At 42.0% G+C, this 24,680-nt stretch overlaps 1 long non-coding RNA gene across 5 annotated transcripts in view; it reads right to left on the bottom strand.

The window, feature by feature from the left end:
* The window catches only part of MBD2 (methyl-CpG binding domain protein 2), a 117,542-nt gene that overhangs the window by 41,798 nt on the left and 51,064 nt on the right, over positions 1 to 24,680 (bottom strand). For all 5 annotated transcript variants that reach the window (XR_011379326.1, XR_011379325.1, XR_011379324.1 and 2 more), the window contains one exon: positions 8,213 to 8,372. This is a non-coding gene — a long non-coding RNA (methyl-CpG binding domain protein 2). The remainder of the gene's footprint in view (positions 1 to 8,212; positions 8,373 to 24,680) is intronic.

Genomic DNA, 24,680 nt, shown 5'->3' with positions numbered 1-24,680 from the left:
TGTGGGCTTCAAAGGGGCTGGTGTTCTTGGAGAAACAAAAATGAAGTAATGATTTGAAGGAGTAATGGGGAGAAAGGAGGAAACCTCTTCCACTTCTTGGCTCTTAGATGTGTGCTTGTAAGAAAGTGAGAGACAAAAAAAAAAGCCCTTTATTATAACTTGAGAGGAAGTAGTATTTTCAAAGCACACTGAAGTGTCAGTAAGGCTAGGGACTGGAGAGAACATTCAGAGAAAATATTAAGATTATAGGAGAGTCTACTTTATTCTAAAATATACTTTGTAAAGTTTGGGTGGCATGGGTAAGATTAAGTGATTGGTTTTCAAACTTCAAACCATTACATCAATGAAATGGCTCATAACTAAACTTTTAAGACTGTGGTGTAGGGTACAAATGATCAGTGCACAGCACATTTAATAAGGGTGAGTTTGTTTAGATCATTTAATAATGCATAAACACGTGTGTGTTCTGAGCTATGATGCAAAATATAATTTTATTCTTAGTTGAGGTCAGCAGAGTTTGAGAGTCACTGAAATATGAGGTAGAGAAGTGAGTGAAGACCCCATTCTCCTCTACTTTCTTGGGCCCATGGTTTGCTTACCTCTCTATAGAATAGTTGACCATTTGGGGCAAGTTTGATTTTTTTGTTAATATCCAAGATTCATTAGCTGTTTTTCCCCCAGGTTAATATTATTGTAACCAATTAAATGTTCTTTGCAACTCACCTAAAGGATAACCTGCCCCATTTTTAAAATTTACTCATTGACCTCCTATTAATTAACTTTAAGCTTTGCCCCAGTATATTAAACTCCACACCAGTCTCCTTTGTCTAGAAACTACTAGGCTACATTTGAGGTTAATTTCTCTTCTGCCTATACAGCAGTCCTACTCAAACGGGTAAATATTGTATGGAATTAGTTATCTCCTTTACATCTAAACTGTCACTAATATATACACACTTGGGGAACTATGGAGTGTGAAGAGTCACAGAATTAAAATGATACTTGAGAGGCCGGCGCTGTGGCATAGTAGGTAAAGCCGCCACCTAGCAGTGCCAGCATCCAATATGGGCACTGGTTCTAGTCCCAGCTGCTCCACTTCCGATCCAGCTCTCTGCTGTGGCCTTGGAAAGCAGTAGAAGATGGCCCAAGTGCTTGGGCCCCTGCACCCATGTGGGAGACCCCGAAGAAGCTCCTGGATCAGCACAGCTCCAGCCGTTGTGGCCAATTGGGGAGTGAATCAGTGGATGGAAGACCTCTCTCTCTCTGTGTAACTCTTTCAAATAAATAAATCTTTAAAAAAAAAAAAAAGAGAGAGAGAGAGAGAGAGAGAACTCGGGCTGAGAAATAGGGAGATATTTTTCATTAAATATTATTTTCAGTACATGTACAACTTGTGTAATCAAATACATTAAAATTTTTAAATTTTAAAAGAGCAGACACATTTTGTTTCTAATTTCTCATTTCTAGAAACTTCCTAACATTCTAAGGACTTCATATCCTTTCCATCCCTCAAAACTGGTTATATAAAGGTGGCCAGTTGCTTTCTGATTTGGAAATGCAATGCATATACAAAGCTTTTCTTCTCACTTTAACAAAATATTTTTAGGTTTTTTTTTTTCATCACATGCTCTTGATTTTCCTATTACCTCTCTGTAAGATTTGCCCCACTCTTCCTAAGATTAATGTATTCAGGGCCAGTGTTGTGGTACTGCGCTGTCTCTGATGCCAGCATCCTATGTGGTTGCCAGTTTAAGACTTCCAGCATCTCCACTTCTGAACCAGCTCCCTGATAAAGCACCTGGGAAAGAAGCAGCAGATGACCCACGTACTTGGGCCCATGCAACAAGTTCCTGGCTTCTGGCTTTGGCCTGTCCTCAGCCCCAGCCATTGCAGCCATTTAGGGAGTAAACCAGTGGATGGACAACCTGTCTGTCTGTCTCCCTCTCTCTAACCCTGCCTTTCAAGTAAGTTTTAACATATTCATTTAACCCACGTGCCTGGGGTTTGATGAGATACTTTGTTTGTCCCATGGCTGGGCAATCCTAATAACAAACAACAGGACAGAAATTCACAAAGTGTGACCTGAGAATTCCTGAACATCCATAAGACATTTTTGAAGGCCACAAAACAAAAATATTTTAATTCAACTTTCTTCACTCCATCCCTCAACTTGCTCTTTCTCCCCATTCCCTATCAGACCCCAGCCCCATCAAATGCAGAACTGCAGCAAACATCAGCAATTCCCTCTTCTCTACAGTCATTAAGTATTGGCATCCACTCATCTCTTCTGTATCATACCTTTCCATCTCTTCGGCCAAAGCAACAGGTAAAGCCATCACTGCTTTTCTGAACTACAACAGCCCAACTGCACTCTTTCTCAAATCAAGTCTCCATAATAGACCTTATTCCATATCCAACACCCAAATCTGAATTCCTCCACCAGCATTCATTAAAGAACTTCTCAAACTGCACAAATACTGCCCAACACACCCTGTCCAGAAAATTACTACTGGGGTTGGCATTGCAGCACGCACCTTTGGGAACCCTTGGACCAGCCAGAGCTGGACTCTGGCAGGTTGGCATTGTGACATAGAGGATTAAGTCACACCCGCAAGACCAGCATCCCATATGGGCACCAGCTGGAGTTCGGGCTACTCCACTTTCCATCCAATTCCCTGCTAATGTTCCTGGGAAAGCAGAGAAGGATGGCCCAAGTGCTTGGGCCCCTGCCCCGATGTGGGAAACCTGGAAAAAGCTCTGGGATCCTGGCTTTAGCCTGGACCAACCTGGACCGTTGCAATCATTTGCAAGTGATGAAGATCTTGAGAGTCTCTCTAACTCTGCCTTTCAAATAAAATAAATAAATCTTTTAAAAAAAGAATTTATTATTTGGTTGAGGATAATTAAAACAAGCACCTTCTAGACTTAGTTAAGAACCTGGTATACATCTATACAGAATCCAGATCTGTGTTTTTTAGTCACAATAATATAAAATACCACCTTAAACCAAGACAATTCATGAGAAATAAATAATGGCAGATTTAACATACAATTGATTTCACTCAGAAAATGTAATGCTCTTTATTTCCAAATGTATCCAATTTGAGTTAACAGAGAAATGTGATCAAAGAATTGAGTCTTTCTAATGTATTAAGTACATCAAGTCAAACTAAAACATAACTTGTCCCATGCCATATTACCATATTCATACTGTAAACAATTTATAAAATACATTATATGGCATACCATATTACATTAGGGAATTTTAATTTTATTGGTTCTACAGCTTTAATTTTATAAACATTTTGATGTTAACCTCCAGAAAAAAAGAATTCAGTTCAGTGTTTACACATCTGAAATACTAAAAACTTCTAGTGAGAAAACCAAGTTAACTGAAATTCCCTAAACAAATCTTACATTCACAATCACTGTACTCGCCTTCAATTGATTCCAGAGTGTCTCCAATTAAGGTTTTTTAGAAATTTATCTTGGGGCTGGCGCTGTGGCATAGCAGGTAAAGCCGCCATCTAGCAGAGCCGGCATCTTATATGGCACTAGTTCGAGTTCCCGCTGCTCCACTTTTGATCCAGCTCTCTGCTATGGCCTGGGAAAGCAGTGGAAAATGGACCCTTGGACACCTGCACCCACATGGGAGACCCGGAAGAAGCTCCTGGCTCTTGGCCTTGGATAGGCGCAGCTCGGGCTGTTGTGGCCTTTGAGGGGAGTGAACCAGCGATGGAAGATACCTCTCTCTCTTTCTGCCTCTCCTTCTCTCTGTAACTCTTTCAAATAAATAAATAAATATTGAAAAAAAAAAAAAAAAAAAAAAAAAAAACAAACTTGGGGCCGGCACTGTGGTGCAGGTTAATCCTCCACCTGCGGCACCGGCATCCCATATGGGCACCGGTTCTAGTCCCTCCTCTTCCCATCCAGCTCTCTGCTATGGCCTGGGAATGCAGTAGAGGATGGCCTCGCACCCGCGTGGGAGACCCAGAAGCAGCTACTGGCTTCTGGCTTCAGATTGGCGTAGCTCTGGCCATTTCAGCCATTTGGGGAGTGAACCAGCAGACGGAAGACCTTTCTCTCTGTCTCTCCCTCTCATTGTCTGTAACTCTACCTCTCAAATAAATAAATGAAAAATCTTTAAAAAAATAAATAAATTTGGCCGGTGCCGCGGCTCACTAGGCTAATCCTCCGCCTAGCGGCGCCAGCACACCAGGTTCTAGTCCCGGTCAGGGCGCCGGATTCTGTCCCGGTTGCCCCTCTTCCAGGCCAGCTCTCTGCTGTGGCCAGGGAGTGCAGTGGAGGATGGCCCAGGTGCTTGGGCCCTGCACCCCATGGGAGACCAGGAAAAAGCACCTGGCTCCTGGCTCCTGGCATCGGATCAGCGCGGTGCGCCGGCCGCAGCGCGCCGACCGCGGCGGCCATTGGAGGGTGAACCAACGGCAAAAGGAAGACCTTTCTCTCTGTCTCTCTCTCTGTCCACTCTGCCTGTCAAAAAATAAAAAAAAATAAAAATAAAAAAAATAAATTTATCTTGCCTCTACTCAGCTTTCCTGTTAAAATGGTGAGGGTAATTTTTTCTGAAACCCTGAAACATCTCCTCTTTGAAAAGTCAAGGTCTATATGAATACCTAAACAATGTTTAACTTTTGAAACAAAGGCTGATTTTTAATTTACATATTGAAAGACACAGAACTAGAACTGTGTTAATTATGTGCATGTTATTCCTTAATATAACTAAAAACTGAGTTTTTCAGTCACAATAGTAGTATTTCAAAGTACTCAATGGCTGTGATTAAAAGATTTCTATCATCATAGGAAGTCTCTTTGGATATGGAGTTCCTCAACTTACTTTCTTCCTTTCTCTCTTTCTCTCCTTCCTGCCTTTCTTTCTTTCAAAGGCAGAGTGAGAGTGAAAGGAAAGGAGATTATCTTCCATCTACAAGTTCCCTCCCCAAACGGCCACAGCAGCCTGGGCTGGACTAGGTCCAAGCCAGTTGCCAGGAACTCCATCTAGATCTCCCACATGGGTAGCAGGACTCAAGCACTTGAGCCACAATCTGCTGCTTCCCAGGCACATCGGCAGAGAGCTACATTGGAAGTGCAGCCGCCAGGACTGGAACCCAAATATTGTGATGCCAACATCACAAGCATCAGCTTAACCTGCTGCACCACAGTGCTGGTCCCACAAATTTTCTCTTTTGAGTAAGCTCTGAGAAAGCTGCTTGTGTTCTGATTCCAATATCATCCAATGCTCTCTCTAGTTTTTTCCCATTAATCTAACCTACTATTTTCAATAATCTACTTGATATTTCAATGCTTTCTCAGCTGGAGAGATGCAGATGGTGACTGTAAACGACTAAGGCAGCTAGCTGCAAGAAAACCAGTAAGTTATAACCTAATCAGGAACAAGAGATATATATATATTTATATATGTATGTGTGTGTGTGTGTGTGTATGTATATATATTTCACAGGCTGCATTTAAGACAAGCAGAAATTGGTGCTGCAAAAAAACAACAGATAAATACTTAATTAAATACAAATAAATTTTAATTTTCTAGAAATAGCTAATGTTGGTTTTATTCCAAGAGTTTGTTTTTTAAAAGGCAAAACTTCTGGCTGGCATTGTTGCACAGCAGGTTAAGCTGCCACCACTTGGTACACCCACACCCCCTGAAGCACTGATTCAAGTATCAGCTACTCCACTTCCTATCCAGCTTCTTGGTAATGCGCCTGGGAAGGCAGCGGATGATAACCAAAGTACTTGGGTTTCCTGACACCCACGTGGAAGACCCAGATGGATTTCCTGGATCCTGGCTTCAGCTTGCCCTAGCCCTGGCTGTTGCAGCCATTTGGGAGGTGAAACAGCATTGAAAGAAGATTCTCTCCCTTCCTCCTTCTCTCTACTATTCTACCTTTCAAATAAATTAATAACTTTTTAATCTTTAAAAGAATTCAGATTAAAAGATATAGTTTTAAAAAGAAGTTAAAACTTCACTGTGATTAAAATAAAATTAGATGTAAAAATAAGGCCATCCCCCAAAACACTCACATAGAAATCTTCAGAAACCAATGAAAATGAAAAAAGGAATTTCCAAAATAATGCTGGCACACTCACATACTTAATAAACATTTATTACAACTATAAAATTCTGAAATAAGGTATATATCAAATCAAATACAAAACAACAGTCATTAAATACTCACCACGTGCCAGGCTTTGGAAAACATGAAACAAAAGCAAAAACAAAAGACTGCCCTCATGGAGCTGAGTCTCGCTGAAGCAGACAAACAGTCACAAATACCACAGCCAAGCATCAGGGAAGCTTTATGCAAGCAGGGATTGGTTCTGCCTGGAGAACGCAGGGCAAGCTTCCCAGAGATGGAGACAATGGAGCTGCACCTTGGATGAGCAGGAGTTCACCAGATGGAGGGGAAGGGGCAAGCGCATTCCAAGCAGAGGAAACAGCACATGAGCAAGCAGAATCTTGAAAGTGCATGCGATGGTGCGGGACGATGAGCGGTCCAGCGCAGCTAGAGCAGGAAGGTGCACACACACTAAAGAGATGAAGCAGGTTTTGGTTTGTAATGAACCATAATTGTCAGGAAGTAAATCTTCATATGACACTTAATGCACTTAAACTGTGATTCTGGTGACAACAGTGTAATTTGAAAGCATTCTGTTCACTTTATAAATATTTGAACCCCTTCTAGCCAACTAGCAATGTGATAAAGAGTTTTCAAAAAGCAGTCTTAGAAATATAAATCTTAATTTTCTTCTAGATTTTTAATAAGCAAAATAACCCCAGAATAAAGGTTTTCTTAAATTGAAATATAGGGGAGATCACTTATATGTACAGGGTCCCAACTTCTGTTAACCTGAGCTCTCTCCACTCCTATGACTATCTGTTCTCCTTCTTATCACCTTGTGAACTATCAATCCAACAGCACAGTTGAGAAGTACAGAAGTAATTCAGCCTTCCCTTCTATTCTGCTTCACTAAACAGGGAAGCTGCCACCGCCCCTACAGAAATCAATGCATTCTGACCTCCCGACCTGTTTTTAGAAATTAAACTATTGTAAAGCAAACGATTAAGCTGAATTCTAAATAAAAACATGCATAAAGCAGAGACCTCAGATCCTTCAGAAAAAAAGAAAAAGGAAGAAATCCTAGGTCAGAAAGTTTTCTACACTTGCCACCAGGCAGCACTGTTCACCAGGTTTGCTTTGGTGCTCAGGAAGGTGACAGTTCAGGTAAGGTGCAGAGGGGAAAGGAATGGAACTATCAACGGTCAAATGCTTTAACTAGATGTTTGTAAAGAAACTCCCATTTACCGCTCAAAATAATGCGAAGAGAAAATTTTATTCTTACTTTTAAAAATGAGAACCTGAGGTCCTCAGAAGCTAATAAGCAGCAGGGCTTCACCAAACTACACCTACCTGAGCCCACAGCCCTTCCCACTGAGTGCACTGCCTCGGGCTCCTAAAGTGCATGCAGCACTCCCTAGGACATGCAAGGTTACAGCAGTCCTATCCAAAGAAAGAAAAGTCCCTACTTCTCCCTTACCTACTTCCACATTGCCAGGTGACACAATGGCAGTGGCAACACACAGACACACAGACCTCTGAAATCTACAGAAAGAAAAATTGGTTCCATGCTTCACAGGAGCCCTTGGCAGAAAAGATGTTTTCTTTGTAAAGATACTGGGTGCTTTAATACATTTAAATTAGCACCAACACTCAAACGTGACTGGCTTAAACTGTTATATAAGCAGCTCAATAAAATTAAGAGCTAATGAAAAAAGTCTCCAGTCACATCAGCAAAGTCAAAACAAAGCGTGCCTTTTCTCAATTCTGAAAATTAGTTAAGTGACAATAAATTATGTGGTAAGAACACTAGCCAAATTAAAATTATGCCTCTTTTTGGGCAACAGGAAATATTTTAAGAAATACAAATGTGGACAATTAACAATGTAAACAGTCCCAGTTGGTCAAAGGTGTTGTATGTGTTGGCCCAGAGATACTGAAATGCTTTTTTCTACTGCACACTACGTTCCCTTCGTGTAAGTACTGCCAAATACCAGAAAATGTTTCAGATTTATAAGTCAAAAAGTTTTGTGAGGCAAGGGGGCATTCCAATGTAACTTAACATACTTTTTGAAGAACTTCTGAAGTCGTATATGTACGCCGTAAGTAAGTAAACCAACCTTATTCTGATTGAGAGGATCGTTCCGTAGTCTCTGTTTGTTCTTCTGTAATTTACTAGGCATCATCTTTCCAGTTCTGAAATCAAAACTGCTGAGGTCCACAGTATTTCCAAGATACCTTGCCAACTGAGGTTTGCTTCTGAACTTCTTACCACTTGGACTAGAAGAAAGATAAAGTTAGTTGTACAAAAGGTAGTATTATTTACCTTAGATCACTACATAATTTTGCCTTCATGCCATCCTTTCTGTCCCCAATTATCATAACACTATAATTTCAAATTTGTGTGCATTTTTTAAAGTAAATATTCAAGTCTCAAATGAATTCTGTGAGAAGAGAGAACAAGTCATCAATTGAGTATAGGACTCCCTGAGGTCCAGCACCATAGCACATCACAGCCATCACTACAGATCATCCTACGGTCACTCACTGCAACCAGGGAGAGAAAACACAAACTGCCTGCAGAGCACACGCTCACTGTTAAAACATCTTCAATCTTACAAACTTTCTTTCCAAACTGACTCCTGACATGTTACCTATTTCCTGTAATTATGAAACATATAAATTTTGGTAATAATAACTTTAGAATAAGTACTTCTAAAGTCAACAACCCTTGTAAAACACACACACACACATACACAAACACTCAGAACCTATATAATCGTTGAGCTACTTACTTGGACTCATAAGATTTATAACAGAAATAAGTTCTTGCATTTTGACAATGTTTAAGTGCTCCCTAATAACTCCTACTTTAGAGAAGCAAATTAAGAATAATTTGCTTCTTGTAAGAAACAGTACCAAAGCTGAAAATTAACAAAAGTGTCAGAATTACACAGACAGGGCCAGCGCTGTGGCGTAGTGGTAAAGTCATAGTCTGCAGTGCCAGCATCCCATATGGGTGCCAGTTTGAGTCTCCGCTACCCCACTTTCGATTCAGCGCTCTGCTGTGGCCTGGGAAAGCAATATAGGATGGCCCAAGTCCTTGGACCCCCACACCCACATGGGAGACGCAGAGGAGGCTCCTGGCTCCCGGCTTCGGATCAGTGCAGCTCCATCCAGCCACTGGGCCATCTAGGGAATGAACCAACAAATGGAAGACCTCTCTCTCTCTCTGTGCCTCTGCCTCTGTAACTCTGCTTTTCAAATAAAAAAATAAACCTTAAAACAAAAAAAGAATTACACAGAGAAATAAATTAAATTACTTTCTTAAAAAATTTTTCTTGTGATGCATTAATCTATAAAAAATGTTTTATAAGAAGAATGCCCAAAATGTGCTAGAACAAAGTCAGTGTGGTATGTATGTGACAGTTTTAGGATGCCTCTCAAAGACAACATTTAATGTTTAGAACTTAACCTGGCACCAAAAGACCACAATTAAATAAAAATACAATTCAACCAGAAGACAGAAAAAGACTAGGAAACCACGTGATAAAATGTTCCTTTGGAACCATCAAAGTTCTCTCTGGATCAAATCACAGTCAATATTCCTCACTGTCACAAACTATGGCACTCAGGCTACCAAAGACATCAAGACAAGTGAAGATCTTATTAATGCTGTTCGTGCACAATCACATGACTTACACATTTCTGAAGCAGAATTCAACATATACAGAATTTAGCCAACACATGAAGATAACAACCAGTAGCCACCAGAACATAACAGAATACAGCAAATCAGACAAGAACCAGAAAATATCAGGAGAAAAAATAGTCGTATGGGATTCTACGAGGCTACTCTAAAACCCTTGTGGAAAAATGTAATTAAAAGATGTTTGTTGCCGGCCGGCGCCGCGGCTCACTAGGCTAATCCTCCACCTTGTGGCGCCGGCACACCGGGTTCTAGTCCCGGTTGGGGCGCCGGATTCTGTCCCGGTTGCCCCTCTTCCAGGCCAGCTCTCTGCTGTGGCCAGGGAGTGCAGTGGAGGATGGCCCAGGTGCTTGGGCCTGCACCCCATGGGAGACCAGGAAAAGCACCTGGCTCCTGGCTCCTGGCATCGGATCAGCGCGGTATGCCGGCCGCAGCGCACCGGCCGCGGCGGCCATTGGAGGGTGAGCCAACGGCAAAGGAAGACCTTTCTCTCTGTCTCTCTCTCTCACTGTCCACTCTGCCTGTCAAAAAGAAAATAAAAAAAAAAAAAAAGATGTTTGTTGCCCTAAACAGCACTCTGGCCTCAGAATCAGCCCTTAAGGCATTTGGATCTGGCTGAAGAGCCCATGAGTGTCGGGGTCTCAAGCCCAGTGCTAGCCCCTGACCAGCAGGGGCAGCACAAGCACTCCCCAACAAGGTGAACGGGAAGGGTAAGGTCGACGGGTGATGAACACACCACAAGCACCCGTTCTGTCGAAGCAGAAACCGCTTTACTGAGGAAGTGTACAGGCTTATAAAGCTTACAAAGGACATGCGCAGTAGGGGAGCCAATCAGAGAAAAGGTCACGCAGGTATGGGTGGACCACACACAGGGGCACCTTAAGTAAAGTATAGGGATCACGCACTGTCCACGTGTCCAGAACTAAAGCGGACCTATCATTGCCAGTGGTTTGATCTTATGTAGCTTAACAGCGGCAGCTGCAGAACGTCCGCCAGGCACCATATTGTAATGGAAATTTTAGGCAATGCCCAATACATGAGAGCATTTCAGACAGGGAAAGCCAAGATACTATGGCAAAAAAAACCTACATGAAAGATCCTGTGAGTGAGATCCCAGTGGAAAGGGGCCATCAAAGAAGGAGGTATATTTCTCGGAAGGGAGGAGAGAACTTCCACTTTGCTTATGGCCCTGTCTAAATACTGACGTGTTTGTGGATTCAAAAGGCTTCCACAGCCTTGGCAGTTCATGTCAAGAGCCTCGGGTGATCACTGACATCATAAGTAAAAGTGTCAATTGTTAAATCAACAACAGAAGTCACTGTGCAGTTGCTCCCCATGCACAACCTCTGTCCTTAATGAGTTGTACTATGAGAATTAATGGTAAAACTTGTCTCAAACAGTGCTTTATACTTTGTGTGTCTATGTGGGTGCAAACTGTTGAAATCTTTACTTAGTATAGAGTTGGTCTTCTGTATATAAAGAAAATTAAAAATGAATCTTAATGAATGGGATGGGAAAGGGAGTAGGAGGTGGGATGGTTTGGGGTTGGGAGGGCAGATATGGGGAAGAACCGCTATATTCCAAAAGCTGTACCTATGAAATTTATATTTGTTAAATGAAAGATTTCTAAAAAAAAAAAGATGTTTGTTGGGGACAGTGCTGTGGCATAGCAGGTAAAGCCGCCACCTGCAATACTGGCATTCCATGTGGGCACCAGTTCTAGTCCCAGCTGCTCCATTTCCAATCCAGCTCTCTGCTGTGGCCTGGGAAAGCAGTGGAAGATGGCCCAAGTCCTTGGGCCCCAACACCCACATGGGAGAAGGAAGAAGCTCCTGGCTCCTGGCTCGCGATCCGGGTGTTGTGGCCAACTGGAGAGTGAACCAGCGGATGGTTGACCTCTCTCTCTCTCTCTGCCTCTCCTTCTCTTTCTGTGTAATTCTGACTTTAAAATAAATACATATATCTGTAAAAAAAAAAAAAATGTTTGGTATAAGCTGAAATTGAGTCATACACACACACACAAACACATTTACCATGACCTTTTTGAAGATCTTCAACTTCCACTCCAATGCTAACCTGCATTTCCAAACATGCTCAGTATCACCAAATAAACAGTTAAGTCCTTTTCAGTATTTCCATCTCCAAACCCCATCTTTGTTAAAGGCATCCCTGCCTGTCTAGGATTTAACACTGCAAGCCAGAAGGCCATAGCACAATCCTGCAGTGCCCCATCCCTGAGCACACATCCAGTTCCAAGTTCTACCAGTCAGGGAGTCCTCAGTGCTGACAAAACAACTTCACCTTCTTAGTAAGACATCAAACGCTTTCTGTCTACTAAACACATTTTTTTCCCAGACTTCCTATTAGTCCTGGTATCTCACATTCCAAACTCACAATCACCAAAATACACCATACACCTTTGACTCTTCCAGTCATGTCTGAAGATGGAAGGACAGCCATAGCAACATCCTGCTTGGCAAAAGGCTATTCAATCCTCCCCAACAAGCGAAAATGTCACCTCCCCTAGGAAGCCCTGTTATTCTCCATTCCAAGTCAGAAATAATCCTGGGTGCCAGCACTGTAGCACAGAGGGTTAAAGCCCCAGCCTGCTGCACTGGTATCCCATATGGGCATCAGTTCAAGTCCCAGCTACTCCACTTCCAATCCAGGTCCCTGCTAATGCACCTGGGAAAGCAGTGGAAGATGGCCCAAGTCCTTGGGTCCCTGCATCCATGTGGGAGACCTGGAAGAAGCTCCTGGCTCTTAGATTCAGAATGGCTCAGTTCCAGCCATTGGGGACATTTGGACAGTGAACCAGTGGATAAAAGACCTCTCTCTTTCTCTCTGCCTCTGCCTCTCTTTAACTCAGCTTTTCAAATAAATAAATAAATTTTTAAAAATTAGAAATAATTCTGTCTCCTACAAGTATTATTTAATTACAATGATTCCTATGCATTTCCTTAAAGACTTCAACAACCACAAATTACAATACCACTTTTCAAAAACGGTCAAACATTATAGAGGCTAGCACTAAACAAGGTAACTTTGCTGCAACCATAAAATCTCATCAGTTGAACAGTAAAAGCTATACCTTTTGTTTGGAGAGAGTGTTTTGATGAATTCAACATTAATTTAAAAATGATATTGCAAAGAATTTTAAAAACTGAACTGGGTGGCCAGCGCCGCGGCTCAACAGGCTAATCCTCCACCTAGCGGCGCCGGCACACAGGGTTCTAGTCCCGGTCGGGGCGCCGGATTCTGTCCCGGTTGCCCCTCTTCCAGGCCAGCTCTCTGCTGTGGCCCCGGGAAGGCAGTGGAGGATGGCCCAACTGCTTGGGCCCTGCACCCCATGGGAGACCAGGAGAAGCACCTGGCTCCTGCCTTCGGATCAGCGCAGTGCGCCAGCCGCAGCGCACCAGCCATGGCGGCCATTGGAGGGTGAACCAACGGCAAAGGAAGACCTTTCTCTCTGTCTCTCTCTCTCACTATCCACTCTGCCTGTCAAAAATAAATAAATAAATAAATAAACAAACTGGGAAATATTTTTATGGTTAATCTGTTATACTACAAATAAAGTACAAGTGGTACTAAAGGACCCAAGTTAATCTGAAGAATTGCTAAAGATTACTCTATTATTGTGGCATATAATTCCAATTGATTTTCATTAAGCTACAATAGTCAAAGTCTTTATATAGATACCTAAGTTATAAACAAGTTCTAATAAACTATTTGATATAGCTCAAAAATTAAATGTCACCACAAAAAAAAAAAAACAGCAATTCTCAATCAGATATTTTGCTAATAGATCTCTTTAGTGAAATTAAAAAGTTGATCTCAAGAGGGCTTTGTTTTGACAAACTAATTTCAAAGTGATGAAAATACTCAGGTAGCAACTTTTTTTTTTTTTTAAGACTTATTTTTTATCTGAAAGCCAGAGTTATAGGGACACAGAGAGAGAGAGATCATCCATCCACTAGTCCACTCTAAATGGTTACAATGGCCAGGGTAAGCCAGGCAGATGCCAGGAGCCTGGAACTCCACCTGGGTCTCTCACATGGGAAACAAGGGCCCAATCACTTGGGCCATCCTTTGCTGCTTTCCCAGGCACATTAGGAGGGAGCTGGATCAGATGTGGAACAGCCAGGACTCGAACCAGTGCTCATATGGGATGCCAGCATCGCAGGTAGAAGCTTAACCCATTGCATCATAGCATCAGCCCAGGTAGCAACTTTTACCAAAAAGATAAGAAGTACTATTGTTAATATGCAGCTTAAGTGGAAAACAGAAAATCATTTCTGAGAAATCAATTGACAAACTTCATAAATTAAACCCACAGTAAGTAGTTCCTTATGTAACAGTTGAAATGCCAGTTCTCTCCTACAGATGAAATACACTAGAGATGCACTATCACATTCCTCTACAGAACCAAAACTCACCAGAAATCCATCCATTTTAGACACCTCTCCCTCAAATCAAGGAACTTTTAAATATATAAAAACTCCAATTAAGAAGCTATATATGGAGGCCCGCACTGTGGCATAGCAGGTAAAGCTGCCACCTTCAGTGCTAGCATCCGAATGGGCACCAGTTCGAGTCCCAGCTGCTCCACCTACATCCCATGTGGTCACCAGTTCTAGTCCTGGCTGCTCCTCTTCCAATCCAGCTCTCTGCTATGGCCTGGGAAAGCAGTAGAAGATGGCTCAAGTTCTTGGACCCCTGCACGTGTGTGAGAGACCTGGAAGAAGCTCCAGGTTCCTAGCTTCAAATGGGCGAAGCTCCAGCAGTTGTGGTCATTTGGGGAGTGAACCAGTGTTTGGAAGACCTCTCTCTCTCTGCCTCTGCCTCTCTGTAACTCTTTCAAATAAATAAATAAATCTTTACAAAAAGAAGCTGTATATAGAACAGGCATTGCTTGGGACTTCTCACATCCCCTATTGGATATGGTTTGAGTCCCAGCTCCTCCACTTCTGATCCGGGTTCCTGCTAATGCACCTGGAAGGCAACAGATGATGGGTCAAGTGCTTGGACTCCTGCTACCCAGCTGGGAGACCTGGATGAAGTTCCAGGCTCTCAGCGTTAGCCTGGTCAAGAACAGGCAGTTGCATTCATCTGGGGAGCCAGCAGATGGAGGATCTCTGTCCCTCTCTAACTCTCTCTGTTCACTCCACCTTTCAAGTAGATAAAGCTGCATTTATGAAAAGTGATTGCACAAGTTTATGACCTGGATTAGCAGTTAACATGGTTTAAAATTGTTGCTGTATTTATTTTAAAACATAAATGTAAGGTATTTACGATTTTTTTTTAAAAAGGTCAGACATACTGTTAATAAATTAAACTGGAAATGAAGTAAAAAAGGTAGGTATTTTAACTATTAGCATGTCAAAAAGAAAGTTGAAACATCAACTGGTAATCAATAAATCCATAGTGATACCAAATCACTACTTGCTGTCATGGGGATGGAATTCCATGAAGTATCTATCCGTGTGGCACAGCTCCAGGGACCTCTCATGCATACCACTTCCTTCAGAAACATTAGCAAAAGGGATGGTGTTGTGGCTTAGTGGGTAAAGCCACTGCCTGTGATACTGGCATCTCACAGGGGTGCCGGTTAGTGTATGGGCTGCTCCACTTCAGAATCAGCTCCCAGCTAACGTGCCTGGGAAAAGCAGTGGAAAATGGCCCGAGTGTTTGGGCCCCTGCCACCTCCAACACAGACCCAGATGAAGCACTCTGCACTGGCCTGGCACTAGCCAATTCAGCCATACAGGAGTGAATCACAAGATGGAAGATCTCTGTGTCTCCCTCTCTGTGACTCAAAATCAATAAATAAATCTTCAAAAATAAAAAGTTAGTAGAAGCCATGTCCTTCCCCTTATCTGCAACGGCTTGTGAATTGTACTTTTTTTTTTTTTTTTTTTTTTTGGGACAGGCAGAGTGGACAGTGAGAGTGAGAGATAGAGAGAAAGGTCTTCCTTTGCCGTTGGTTCACCCTCCAATGGCTGCTGCGGCCGGCACACCGCGCTGATCCGATGGCAGGAGCCAGGTACTTATCTTGGTCTCCCAAGGGGTGCAGGGCCCAAGCACTTGGGCCATCCTCCACTGCACTCCCTGGCCACAGCAGAGAGCTGGCCTGGAAGAGGGGCAACCGGGACAGAATCCGGCACCCCGACCGGGACTAGAACCTGGTGTGCCGGCGCCACAAGGCAGAGGATTAGCCTAGTGAGCCGCGGTGCCGGCGGTGAATTGTACTTTAAGGACAGTCAATCCAGTTGCCTCAGGGGATTTTAAAGCCTTTCTCTACAGCAAGTGATGGCAAGCATATAGGCGTCCAAGGCCCAAGAGAATGGTTATGTGGGAATTCTGTCCAGGAGATCCGTATCATCTCCACAGAGGTAAACTGATCCTTTAAGGGGCAAAAGAGAATATAAACTGTGGTCTCACCAAGGGTGACTAAGGCATCACGTATGCCCTCAAAGAATGCTGCTACAGGTCGCAGTCTCAGAAACATCAGGACTTAAGATGACTAAGCTCTCACTCTAAAGCCATCATAAGTTAGGAAAGCTACCTTTTTTTTTTTAACCCTAGTATGCTGGTGAAGGCTATTAGTCATTTTCAGTTTTCTCTGCCCAAAGTGATTACTTCTAATCCCAGTAATGAAATACTATTTCACTTTCAACCACAAAAAAAAAATTTCCCTACCAACTGCCTGCCCCCTAGATATGTCAATCCTGAGCCAACCTGTGATCACACTTTTAACTTCTCCTAAGCCACTATTTAAATACCATGAAGAAAAAATACTAATTAAATAAAAAGATGAGTGGTAATTTTCCAGTTTAAAATGAACATTTCATCACTTGAACTTGAAATGTTTCATTCCAATTAAATTGTTTAAAGCTGTTCTTAAATTGAATTCCATTTTCTTTTTTTTTTTTTTTTTTTTTTAAGATTTATTTATTTTTACTTGAAAGTCAGAGTTACAGAGAGACAGAAGGAGAGGCAGAAAGACAGAGAGGTCCTCCATCTGCTGGTTCACTCCTCGAACAGCCGCAACGGCTGAAGCTGGGCTGATCTGAAGCCAGGAGCCAGGAGCTTCTTCTGGGTCTCTCACACTGGTACGGGGCCCAAGGACTTGAGCCATCTTCTACTGCTTTCCCAGCCCATAGCAGAGAGCTGAATTGGAAGTAAAGCAGCCGGGACTCGAACCAGCGTCTATATGGGATGCCGGCAGTGTGAGTGGCAGCTTTACCTGCTACACCACAGTGCCGGCCCCTGAACTCCATTTTAATGAGTTTTAAGTATAGATTATCAAAAAGAAATTTTACCTGGCATCTGAAAAATCTAAAAAGGTGTAATTGAGATACCAGAAATAGTGAAATTATGGCCACCTTAATTTAGTCCCTTTTAATCTTTCACCCCGATTTTTTGCTCTTGCTTACCCTGTGACCTGTGCTCCAGCCATGCTGGTTTGTCCTCTCTAATCTGAATGAGAACAGTCCTTTTTATAACCAGGACTTTTACTTGATCCATAATGCATGACTCTATCCTCACTCTCCAAGAGTCCAAAAAACCAATCCTTCTACCCCAACTCTTTCCTAAAAGCCTTCACAGAACCCAGCAATGGAAAAGTTTCCTCCTTCTGAACCCAGAAAGCAATTAAGCAAATAACCATGAACTGTTGGTCTCTCTTCTGATTTTGAAATATTGAGTTCTGTATGGTTATAAAATTTCCAAAAATCGTATCTTCACAACTAGCACACTGAAGTACTTATTTATGAATGCAAGTACACGATGTCACATTTGTTTCAAATAATGAAAACTGGGCTGGGGAGGTTAATTGAGATAGGAATGAAATAAGATTGTGTATTCATGATTGTTTAAGCCAAGTAGTCATTCATAAAATTCTCTGCACTTATGAATCTACGTTTGAAAATTTTTATGACAAAATGTTTAAATATAAACATTGAAGTATGCAATTGGCACACTCATATTTCACCTGGAAACAGAAAGCAGTTTTTAAAAAAATACTAAGACTTTGGGTGGATAAATTTTAGCATTAAAGAATTTCCTTGGGGGCCAGCATTATGTTACAGCAGGTAAAGATGGCACCTGCAATGCCAGCATCCCATATGGGTACCGATTCGTGTCCCAGCTACTCCATTTCTGATCCAGCTCCCTGCTAATGTGCCTGGGAAAACAGCAGAGAATGGCCCAAGTGCTTGGGCCCCAAACCCAGAAGGAGCTGGAGGAGCCCCGAGGCTCTGGCCTGGCCCAAAGCTGGGGAGTGAACCAGCAAATGGAGAACCTCTCTTTTTGTCTCCCTCTCTCTCTGTAACTCTAGCTTTCAAATACATAAATAAATACCTTTATAGTTGAGAGGGAGTTACAGGATTACTTTTAAATTATTAATAAGAAAAATACGTATTTACAATTTGGCTACTGATAAAATGTAAAAGCACTGCATCCTTTTTCTTCAATATAAGTAATGAAGGAACCATCACAGAATTTTACATAGTTTAAGACTCACAGGGGCCAGTGCTGTGGTGCAGTGGGTACAGCTGCAGCCTATAGCACTGGCATCCTATATGGGCACTGGCTCAAGTCCTGGCTGCTCCACTTTCTGATTCAGCTCTGTGCTAACATCCCTGGAAGGCAGCAGAAGATGGCCCATGTCCTTAAGCCCCTGCACCCAGAAAAACTTCTGGCTCCTGGCTTCGGCCTGGCTCAGCCCTGAGTGTTGCAGCCATTTGTTGAATGAACTAACAGATGGAAGATCAATAATCAATCTCTTTCTCTGTCTCTCTCTAATTCTACCTTTAAAAAAAAAAGACAAGTACAAATGAAATTCTGTACCACTTTCATTCTATAACATGCACTTATATAACAAAAATTACCTGGAAACAGAGTATTAGAGTAACTATATTATTTCTATATGGTGGTTTAAGAAATATTAAAAATCAGGGCAATCCAACTAAAATGCAAAAAATGAGTTAACATAGAATCCTCCCTAATCTCATACTGTTATCTTAAAGCTCTTACTTTCTGAGAGAGGAAAAAAGAAAAATATCCATGATTTTGATTTAGTTGGGGCTGGAACACTACTATGCAAATTTAAGAAATTAAGTATGTCTCAGAGTTATTTTAAAATATAATTACAGTTGGAGATGGATGAAATAAGATTGACCAGGCACTGGTCAGGTCCATAGGAGTGCATTGTACTTTTTCATTTACTTCTGTATGTGTTTCACTTTTTCCATAATAAAGGGTGTGTGTGTGTGTGTGTGTGTGTGTATGCATACATGTACAAATATACTAAAAAAAACCAGACTGGTAGATACTATGTCGAAATACTGATAGCGGCCGGCACCGCGGCTCACTTGGCTAATCCTCCGCCTTGGGGCGCCAGCACACCGGGTTCTAGTCCCGGTCGGGGCGCCGGATTCTGTCCCAGTTGCCCCTCTTCCAAGCCAGCTCTCTGCTGTGGCCCGGGAGTGCAGTGGAGGATGGCCCAAGTGCTTGGGCCCTGCACCCCATGGGAGACCAGGAGAAGCACCTAGCTCCTGCCATCGGATCAGCGCGGTGCGCCAGCCGCAGCAGCCATTGGAGGGTGAACCAACGGCAAAGGAAGACCTTTCTCTCTGTCTCTCTCTCTCACTGTCCATCCTGCCTGTCAAAAAAAAAAAAATACTGACAGTGGTTCCCTTTATACAATAACTGCCAATTCTCTTTCAATATTCTTCTATATTCTCAATTTTTCATATTGATCATAAAATACCTTTATAATGAGGAAATATAATTTTATAAAGCCCTGATGAATACTTATAAACTAAGATCTAACATAATACAACACAATACTATAAATATTCACATAATTTTCACATTTCTATGCTGAGTTAAGCAAAGAGAAAGGAACTAACATTTTACTAATCTACTGACCATCTACTACATACCAAATGCCTTACATGTATTCATTTAATTTCAAAAAAAAATCCCATTTCTTATTCTCAATTTACAGCTGAGAAACCAGAGGTTTACAGAAACTTAAAAACTATCCAAGTTGGAACAGTAAAGCAAGACTCAAGCTCCATCTTTTGACTCAAAAGTCCCCACTCTTTATTCTAAATCAGGGTTATCCAACTGTGGTCTGTGGCTAAACTTACTGGTCCTCAAATAGGTACATAGTGCAGAGAAAGCATTTAGAAACTGAAAGGGTAAGCTTAACTCTGGAATGTAGTAAGAAAAAATCCCATCATTTATTCTGTATGTCTACTTTTACTTGTTTTTATTTTTCTTTCTTTTTTTACTGTAGACCACTTTTCTTCCAAGATACTATATGAAACAGCTCGCAGAGTTGTAGCAACAGAAACAAATAAAATTAGGTAAAAACATGATTCTCCCAAGATGACAGATTTTTTTTGTCTGTTTTTTGAGAGGCAGAGAGATAGAGCACCCATCTCCTGATTCACTCCACAAATGCAATGGCCAGGTCTGGGCTGGAACCAAATCAAGGAGTCTAGAAGTCAATCCAGGCCTCCCACATGAGTGGCAGGAACCCAACTATTTATGCCATCACTGCTGACTCCCAGGGTCAGCATTAGCAGGTAGCTGGAGTCAGGAGCCAAAGCTGGGTATTAAATCCAGGTACTGCAACATAAGACGCCCCATCTTTGTTATTTTTGTTGTTGTTGTTTTTTTTTTTTTTTTTTTAAGATTTGTTTTATTCATTTAAAAGGCAGAGTTATAGGGGCCGGCGCTGTAGCGCAGAGGGTTAAAGCCCTGGCCTGAAGCACCAGCATCCCATATGGGCACTGGTTCTAGTACTAGCTGCTCCTGTTCTGATCCAGCTCTCTGCTGTGGCCTGGGAAAGCAGAAGATGGCCCAAGCCCTTGGGCCCCTGCACCCACGTGGGAGACCCGAAGAAGCTCCTGGCTTCAGATCAGCGCAGCTCCGGGCGTTGAGGCCATTTGGGGAGTGAACCAGCAGATGGAAGACCTCTCTGTCTCTACCTCTCTCTGTAACTCTTTCAAATAAATAAAATATTTAAAAAAGAAAGAAAAAAAAGAAAAAGAATTACAGAAAGGGAGGTAGAAAAAGAGAGACAAAGGTTTTCCATCCACTGGTTAACTTCCCAGATGGCCACAAGGGCCGGAGCTGGACTGGGCCAGGCTGAAGCCAGGAGCGAGAAGCTTCTAACCGGTCTCTCATGTGAGTGCATGGCTACAAGCACTTGGGCCATCCTCCACGGCCTTCCCAGGCACATTAGCAGGGAGCTGGATCAGAAGTGATGGTGGCACCGCAGGTGGCAGCTTAACCTGCTACGCCACAACACTTGCCCCAAGATGCATCATCTTAACCAATCTCTTAAGCACTAAATCAAATGCATGCCCTGATGGTACATCTTTTAAGCAAAAGATAAAGGAATTTTTTTTCTATTAAAAGGAAAATCAAAAGTCCCATAGTCTTACAGTTCTCAAAATCTATATACAGGAGCGGACATGTGGTATAGCACCTAAGATACCATTTGCGACACCCAAATCCCATCTCAGAATGCCTGACTTCCAGTTCTGGCCTTGCTCCTGATTCTAGTTTCCTGCTGATGTGCACCCTGAAGGGCATCAGGTGTTAACCCAAGTGCCTCGGTCTCTGCTACGCACATGGGAGACCCAAGAGTGAGTGTCCAGGTCCTGGCTTCACACTTGGCACAGCCCCAACTATTCCAGGCACTGGAGTCTGAAGCAACAGAGGGGAGATCTCTCTTTACCTATCTCTACCTTTCAAATAAAGTTTAAAATCTATACATATTGTATACACATAAACACTATACACACAAGCTTCAGGAAAAATAAAATGTTTACTTCAGCTATTAAGTATTTGTATATAGGACTGGAATTGTGGTATAACAGGTAAAGCCACTGCCATCCCATATGGGCACCAGTTCGAGTCTCAGCTGTTCGACTTCTGATCCTGTTCCCTGCTAATGGGCTGGGAAAGCAGAAGATGGCCAAAGTGCTTGGACCCCTGCTACCAATGTGTGGAAGATGGAGAAGAAGCACCAGACTCCTGGCTTCAGCCTAGCCCAGCACTGGCTGTTGAGGCCATTTGAGAAGTGAACCAGCAGATGCAAGATATCTCTCCAACTTTTTCAAATAAATAAATAAGCTGTAAAAAAAATTGTATACCTGATTTAGTATACAGCAGGATGCTGGGTCTATCAGGGGACACAAGACAATCTCTATAGAGCAGCCAGGTCTATCTACAGCCAGCATTAGCCACATAACCACAAGTCTTTGGATTTAACAGAGAAATGTATTAACTATTTGCTTTATTCAGCAAGGACTTATTAAGAACTTTCTATATACTTCAGACTGTAATACCAAAGATTAAAATGAACCAGACTCATCCCCTGACTTTGAGGACATTAAGAATCTGATGGGCAAAAGAAAATGACTTGCTAACCTAACCATTTACTAAAACAAATGTGGAAAACAGTTTACAAAAGTATCCTCAAAATGCCACAGGAGTTGCCCATTTCTGGTAGGGACCTCTGGAAATGCTTAATGCATATTAAAGAAATGCATATCTGTTAAAAATATTTTTAAAGCATCCATCCTTACTGTATCTATGGATCCTCCCAGTATCAAAGGAAAAGAAAGTGCAAGATTCAAAAAAAAGTTCAAAAGAGGATTATGTTCTTCCTCACATTTGTAAATCACAACACTGTTCCAGACAAATGCTAACCACTCAATTTTTAAATCTAATTTAAAATTTTATTTCTTACTATCTGTATTCACATACAGCTTATAGCTTATGTACCTCAAGTTCCCAAATAAATTTATATTATAATAAGAAAGATAGGGGGAAATCACGATTCACAGACATTGCTCAAATTTCATTCTATTCCATGCTTTTATCCTCTTTCCTTATGAAGTTTTAGTTTTCCAAAGCACCAGTGAAATTAAATAAAACTTCACTTTACAATTTTCCTAGTCATTTCTTAGTAGAAACTGCAAAGAGCAATAAAATACCAATATAAGAGCTACACAGGGTATTAATATTTGAAGTCAAACTGAAAAAATGAATGAAATATAAGAGTTGATGGTTTGTTTCTAATTCTCCACGCAGGTCTTGAGAAGACCTCAACAAGTTACCAGGTTAGGATTCCTGGGGCTGGCACTGTATCATAGCAGACACCCCCGACAGTGCCAGCATCCCATAAGGCCCTGGGTCTTGTCTAGACTGCTCCACATCCAATTCATCTCCCTGCTCACGGCCTGGGAAAAGCAGAGGCAGATAGGCTAGGTGACTGGGCCCCTGCCACTCATGTGGGAGACTGAGATGAAGCTCCTGGCTCAGCTCTCATTGTTGCAGTCAAATGGGGAGTGAACCAGCAGATGGAAGATTTCTCTTTCCCCCTCTCTTTGTGTAACTCTTTCAAATAAATAAAAATTATTATAAAAAAGTTATGATTCTCACTACAAAAAAAAAAAAAACAGGAGGCAGACACCTGGCTTAGCTGTTAAGACTTTGTGTTGGAATACTGGCACACCAAAGCAGAGTGCCTGGATTCAATACCTGCCTCAGTTCCCATGCCAACTTCATGTTAATGTGCACCCTGGGAGGAAGCAGGTGATGGCTCAGGTGGCTGGGTCCCCGGGAGACCTGGACTGGATTCCCAGCTCCTCCCTGACCCAGCTTTTACCACAGTGGGCACTGAAAATGAACCAGAGATAGGAGCTCTCTCTGCCTTTGTCTCTCTCTCTCTTTCTGTCTTATAAATAAAATTTTAAATAAATTAAAATTCTAAAACAGGGGCCAGTGCTGTGGTATAGCGGTGAAGCTACCACCTGCAGTGCTGACATCCCATGTGGGTGCCCACTTGAATCCCAGATGCTCCACTTCCGATCCAGCTCTCTGCTGTGGCCTGGGAAAGCAGCTGGAGGATGACCCAAGTGCTTGGACTCCTGCACCCTCTTAGGAGACCCAGAGGAAACTCTTGGCTCCTGTCTTCCATCAGCCCAGCTCCAGCCGTTGCCACTGTTTGGGGAGTGAACCAGCAGATGGAGGACCTCTCTCTCTGCCTCTGCAACTCTGTCTTTCAAATAAATAAATAAATCTTTAAAAAAAAATTCCAAAAAAAAGCATCACCTACTTTGCAAATCACCTACATCTGTGCCAATAATTAAAACCAAATTATGAAAAAAATTGACTATCTCACAGAACAAATTTTTAAGAGCAATGTGAAAAAAGAAAAACCAGCTATCAACTGTTAGAGATTATTTTTAGAATGTATATGCATCAGTTCCTTTTGAGCTATGTGTTTCCTCTAATTCAGGTATTGTGGGTACTGTGGCAGGTGAGACTTTGCATGCCAGATTTCAAAAATCAGATGCAGGACAGACAACAGTGTTGCACCTAACAAAAATTTCTCCAACAAATTACAAAAAGATGTGACAGTACTACTGAGGGGGAAATAACAGAGAGCACACCATTCCTGATCCAGGCTTCAATCAGGCAATATCAAGAGGAAAGACTAAAAGCATGCCAAACTCTCTATTACACAATATGCTCTTAAGTAAACACTGGGTTTCTTTCTTTTCTCCAGCTAAAAACATTTTTTTAATGTTCTTTAGGGTACATTTCAACTGTATATAAATTATGGAAGAAACAGAACTTTCTCCTATAACCATACAAGTTTCCCACAATCTCATTTAGCCTGCAAGTTACAACTTGATCTCTTTTAATTAAAGTGAGAGTTTTTAAATGAAGATCTATAGCTTACTCCTTAGGAAATATGTTGCCTATCTGAAAATGTTAAGAAGTAACAAGGTTAATCCTAGGTTGGATACTCTCATATGAGAAAGGGGGGTGGGAGGTGGGAGAGA

Source organism: Oryctolagus cuniculus, chromosome 10 (assembly GCF_964237555.1).
Source record: "Oryctolagus cuniculus chromosome 10, mOryCun1.1, whole genome shotgun sequence".
Taxonomy (NCBI): Eukaryota; Metazoa; Chordata; class Mammalia; order Lagomorpha; family Leporidae; genus Oryctolagus; species Oryctolagus cuniculus.
This window is presented reverse-complemented; position numbering and strand designations above follow the sequence as displayed.